This window comes from Aplysia californica, unplaced genomic scaffold (assembly GCF_000002075.1).
Source record: "Aplysia californica isolate F4 #8 unplaced genomic scaffold, AplCal3.0 scaffold00123, whole genome shotgun sequence".
NCBI lineage: Eukaryota > Metazoa > Mollusca > Gastropoda > Aplysiida > Aplysiidae > Aplysia > Aplysia californica.
This window is the reverse complement of record NW_004797393.1, coordinates 652,156-658,464: the sequence shown is the minus strand read 5'-3', so window position 1 is coordinate 658,464 and position 6,309 is coordinate 652,156.

Sequence of the window (6,309 nt, the reverse complement as noted above, 5' to 3'; positions counted from 1 at the left end):
TAATAAATTATGAATAAATAAATTAAACATGTTTTTATTTTTAGTTTGAGAAGAGGTTTGACGACGCTCGCAACTGCAAAAGGTCATCATTAATGAGTGCCAGAAGATAAGAGGTGTTACAAGAGAGTAACAAACATAAAAAGGAGGAGGGGAGAAAAGGACAAAAGATGCATGGTAGGAAAGAAGGAGCAAACCACAAAATAGCACCCATCCGCCAACCACCCACGTCCCACGGAGGTTGTTTCGACTTCGGCGTTTCCGGTGGGGGGGGGGGGGGGGTGAGGGGAGAGGATCGGACAACACGGCTGAATGCCGACCTCGCTCGCTCCCAGACTGGCAGCCTACAACAGCTGTACTGACCCACCAAGCTCACAGTCTACTGCTGGGCGGCTAGGTTCCCGATTATTGAAATTGAAAGCTAAGAATCGAATTAATCGACTCCGAACCCAATTCCTTACTTCTTCTTTTTTTACGAGTTTTACGGCACCTGCAACACATTAAGGTCATATAAGTGCCGAAGATTAGAGGTGTTACAAGAGAGTAACAAACACAAAAAAGAAGAAGGGGAGGTAAGGACGATAGATGTCTGATAGGAAAGAAGAAGCAAACCACACCAGAGTACACGCCAACCACCCACACTTACTTTATAACGATGTGATTTCTTCCAGTGGTTACCTAATTGGCTCCGAACATCTTCAGGATTTAGGATAACCTTGATTTCGGAACACTACGAAGCATCAACTTTTATATCTCAAAAATAAATTCTTTTTTCAAAAGTAGATTTGAATGATTAATAACCGTTTGGTTTTCGTAAAAAGGAGTCTGAACTTCTCTTCCGTAGCACTACTCGTGGGAATCGGATCCGGAATCGATTCTCCGCCCAGCTGTACCTCACACCCCCCTATTGTTTCTCACGACACACCGATCTCCCCGAGACAACGGCTCTGAGCCCCGCTGGAGGCGATGTCAAAGCAAACCCAGAGTTCCCCCCAACAGCTCACGAATCCAGCAGAAACTTGTTCCCAAGCTGAGAAAACCCAGCAAAAAGCTGCAGAATCTTACACCTGCCCTGTGTCCAACAGGCAAACAAGAGATTCCACACCCTTTTTTTTATTGTTTTAGTCAGAGTTTTACGTAGCTTGCAACTGTACAAGGTCAAACCGGTGGCGTATTTTTTGGGTCCCCCCCCCCCCCCTCCCAAAGTCCACTACAGCCAGCACTTTATTTTTCTTCACCAATACTGCGTGTGTCCCAATCGTGTGTAAACTGCACTCAGACAAACAGCGTGAGTTCTCACGACAGAAAGGCCCAAACAACATTAACTCGATGGCAACTACAAAAAGAGCACCTGACAAATACGTGGTGCCCACTCTTGATCTCGAAACAAAATCAACCTTATCAGACTAATTAATTTGCTTTCCCCGTAATGACCACCCGGGTCAACGTATTATTGTTCCGGCGATCCCATCCTGAAACAAAAACTGGTTGCTTTTAAGCACAAGGGGGCTATCCCGCAAAAAGCTGTTTTGAGAAAATTGAAGGCAAAGTCTTTGCCCCTTGTTCAATTTCTTTAAAAGACAAGGAGAGTTTTCTCTATAACCAAACAAACATACACACCAGTGAAACCAAACTTCTCCTACAGGTAGGGCAATGCTCACTTTTGGTGTAGGTTAAGATTTCTGGAAACCCCTAAAATCTGGGTTAGCCCGCTTGTCCTTAAAAGCGACCAATTCAACCCGGGCTTATCTCCCAGACTGGGCCCGTGATTCTCCGTCGGAACACCGGAGTGGCCACGATATTGTCCTGCCCTGACATCATCGAAACATCCCTCCTTGCTGCTACAGGTTACACTCGCTCGTCTTCCGACTGCCCCCCCCCCCCCACTCCTTCCTTTTTCATTCTTCTTTTAGTCTAGTTTTAGTCAGAGTTTTACGGCACTTGCAACACAATAAAGTCATATCATTGCTGAAGATTAGAGGTGCTACAAGAGAGTAATAAACACAAAAAAGGAGGAGGAGAGAGAAGAAGGATAGCTTTTTTTTTAGAAAGAAGAAGCAAACCACACCAGAGAATCCACCACCACCCACAACCAAACCTGATCTCCCCCCAACTGAGCCCGTGATTTGCCGTCAGAACACCGGAGTGGACACGATATTGTCCTGCCCTGACCTCATGGAGACATTCCCTCCTCGCAGCCACACGTTACACTCGCTCGTCTTCCCACTGGGCAGCAACTCTTGGCTCTAAATCACACAATTCTTATTTTAAAAACCTGCGCACCCTCCGCGGGTGGTCGGCGGGTGCTCTGGTGTGCTTTGCTTCTTCTTTCCTATCAAACATATATCGTTCTTATCTCCCCTTCTTCCTATTTGTGTTTGTTACTCATGTTGTAATAGCTCTAATCTTCTGGCGCTCATATGAATGTATGCAGTTGCGAGCGCCGTGAAACCTCAACTAAAACTAAAAACACCCCCTCCCCCAGCCCTTTCCTTTTTTCCTTTTTCTTTTAGTTTAGTTTTAATAAAAAGGTTTACGGCACTTGCAATACAAAAAGGTCATATAAGTGCCGAAGAATAGCTTACGTGTTACAAGAGAGTAAAATACACAAAAAAGAAGGAAAGCTAAGAAGGAAGTGAGATAAGCACGACAGAAGTTTGATATGAAAGAAGGAGTAAACCACACCAGAGCTTCCGCCAACCGCCCACCGTTTTTCTCTTTTAAACCCGGGTTTCAAACAGGTTGCGTGTTCGCTGCCAAACGAGAGGATCACAGGGATGTAACAGTTGTCTGACAGGTTTCAGCTTTGAGCGTGCTGAGCGAGTCAAACTTCTTTCGTCCTTTTCTCTCCTCCTCTTTTCTTTTTAGTTTCAGTAGAGGTTTTACGGCGCTCGCAACAGCATACGATCATATGAGCGCCAGAAGATTAGAGGTGTTGCAAACATAAAAAAAAAGGAGGAGAGATCAGAAGGATAGACGTTTGATAGGAAAGAAGGAGCAAATCACACCAGAGCACCCGCCAACCCCCCACCCGTATATGCAGTTGCGAGACCCGTAAAACACTTTTTTAAAAGAAATCTTTAGCGCGACACGACGCTACACTACACTGACTGACAATGACATGACATACCAGACCAGAACCTGCCCGCCCCACACATAAGACTCAAACAGACGTTCGTATTTTGATTTATGAAATGTATTATGAAATGTATAACACCACACGTATAAAAAAGATAAAAAGCATTATAAACGACACATCACACCCCTTATCCACACTAATTGTAAGATCACGCAGCGGCAGATATGTACCTCCAAAAACAAAGAAAGAAAGATATAAAAAGAAGTTTTTTACCATCTAGCATAAGGCTTTTGTCAGAATGAGCATAGATGTGTGTTGCTCTTAGAGTATGTATCTGTATATGGCTCCAGGGGTCTGGTATTTAAATTCCTGCATTTGGTTGAATGATGCATTTGGTATGTACATTTTGTTAGCTTTACTTCTCCTTTCATGTTGAGTTTTAATGAGAGTAATATATATGACTTAATTTTTTAAATTTTTTTTTTTTTTTTTTTTTTTTAATGTATGCCTGCATGTGTTTTTACGGTCCTGTACAACCAAGGAAAGTTTCCCTCTGGGATAATAAAGTACTATCTTATCTTATCTTATCTTATCTTATCTTATTTGATAGAACGCTCCACCGCCCACAAATTATAGCACCGTATAGCACCAGAGAGGGTTTACAGTGACAGCATTACTGTACAACTCTCTGATAGCACACCGTGAGGCGCTGGCCTAACTAACCCTTGTGATGTGAAGCTTCGTGACACGCGCGAACAAGAGGAGTAATTTCCGCACGCTCTCCAAAGTCGATGACATGCGTTGTCTTAGGGAAAACTCCCGGGTAGGGCTGGGCAAAGAGTCGCTTTAACAAAATCCGGATAATATATTAGTGCACCTCTTTTGATATGAACCGCTTCGGCAAATGGGTTGGAACAACTTCAACAAACGGGTTAGCACTACTTCAACAAATCGGTGCACCCACTTCGGCAGACGGGTCAGGAAAGAGAGTTAAGAGTCTGAATTCAGACAATGTTTCATTGAGAATTATCCGGTTATCCTTATAGATTATCCGGATTTTGCCCACCTCTACTCCCGGGACAGATAAGAGATTAAGGAGAGCGGACAGTAGAGGAGAGGAGATTGTGTCGAACTTCCTAACTTCCTTTCAGCTATCAGCGCGTGCAGAAACAGTCGACAGAATAATGTGTAATAAAGGTAAAGGAAAAACAAAAAAAATAAGAAGAAAATTAATTAATTAATGAACGAGGCTCATTTGGGAGCCATGAAACCCGCCCGTGTGTGTGAACTGGTCATAGCGTGATCACGGAAGCTGAGTCTCGCCAAGGTATCGAGTAAAACTGTCTGGTCTCATCAAAGTACACGTGTCGAGTTTAGGTCTGGGTAAAGAGAAGTACATTGATACATGGACGGCAAAAATGCTTGTGGGAAAAAGCAGAAAGACAAGCTTTTAGTTTTAGTGAGTTTTACGGCACTTGCAGCACAATAAGGTAATATATACGTGACGAAGATTAGAGGTGTTCCAAGAGAGCAATAAACTTTTTAAAAAAGAAGAATGGGAGATAAGGACGATAGATGTTTCATAAGGAAAGAAGAAGCAAACCACACCAGAGCACCCGCCAACCACCCACAGACATGCAGAGAAAAACAACAACAACAACAAAGACAACAACAACAACAAAGACAACAACAATGACAACAAAGACAACAACAACAACAAAGACAACAACAATGACAACAACAACAACAACAACAAACAAACAACGACGACAACAACAACAAGAACGACAACAAAGGAGGAAAAGAAACGTTGGTCCCACCAATGGCGTCCTCTAACCACCCACTCACCACCAGCTCTCAAACACACTACTTCGTGGACTCGTGGTACTAATCAAGTAGCATCATCATGTTTTATTCATCCGTGTTGGGTGGGGTTTTAGCAAAAACAAAAGATGAGTTTTAACAATTACAAAGCATCACATAACACATAACATCACACTTTTCCTTTGTTTTAGTAAGTTTTACGGCACTTGCAACACAAATAAGTCATTATAAATGCCTATGAACAGATGTGTTAGTTTGAGTAAGAGTTTTACGGCACTTGCAGCACAATAAGGTCATATAAGTGCAAAGAACAGATGTGTTACAAGAGAGTAAAATATAAAATACACCCAAAAAAAGGAGGGGAGATAGAGATGATAGATTTTTTTTTAAGGAAAGAAAGAGCAAACTACATAAGTGGCACCTACCAATGGCGTCCTCTAACCACCCGCTCTCAAACACAGTACTACGTGGACTCGTGGTACTAATCAAGTAGCATCATCATGTTTTATTCATCCGTGTTGGGTGGGGTTTTAGTTGAAGTGGCGAACAAAAACAAAAGATCAGTTTTAACAATTGCGTAACACATAACATCACACTTTTCCTTTTGTTTTAGTAAGAGTTTTACGGCACTTGCAGCACAATAAGGTCATATAAGTGCCGAAGAGAAGAGATGTTACTCGAGAGTAACAAACACAAAAAGGAGGGGAGATAAGGACGATAGATGTTTGATAGGAAAGAAGAAGAAAACCACATCAGAGCACCCGCCAACCACCCATACATATGTGCTACAAGAGAGTAACATACACAAAAAAAAAGAAAAAGGGAAGAGAGAGAGAGAGAGACGACATTTTTTTTATAGGAAAGAATGAGCAAACCACACCACAGCACCCACCAACAACCCACAACATAAGAGGTGCTTCAACAATTACAGAGCATCACGCAACACACAACACCACACTTTCGGCACGCATACAATTAGACAAAACGCATTATTAGTTGTGGGTGGTTGGCGGGTGCTCTGGTGTGGTTTGCCTCTTCTTTCCTATGAAACATCTATCGTCCTAATCTCCCCCCTTCTTCTTTTTTATATCTGTTACTCAGTTGCAACACCTCTAATCTGCTGGCGCTCATATGACCTTTGTGCAGTTGCGAGCGCCGTAAAACATCTACTAAAACTAAACACACTATTAGTATTAGTTACTGGTTGGTGTTGCGTGCAGGGCTCTGGGTTTGAGCTAACTGGGGTTACTGTGCCCCCCCCCCCCCCTTCGGCTCCGTCAATGACACAAGTTATGCATTTAAATCACTAAACAGGGCAACATCTGTGTCTGAGTATGTGCACGCACGCGTATGTGTAAGCGAGAGAGAGAGAGAGAGAGAGAGAGAGAGAGAGAGAGAGAGAGAGACAG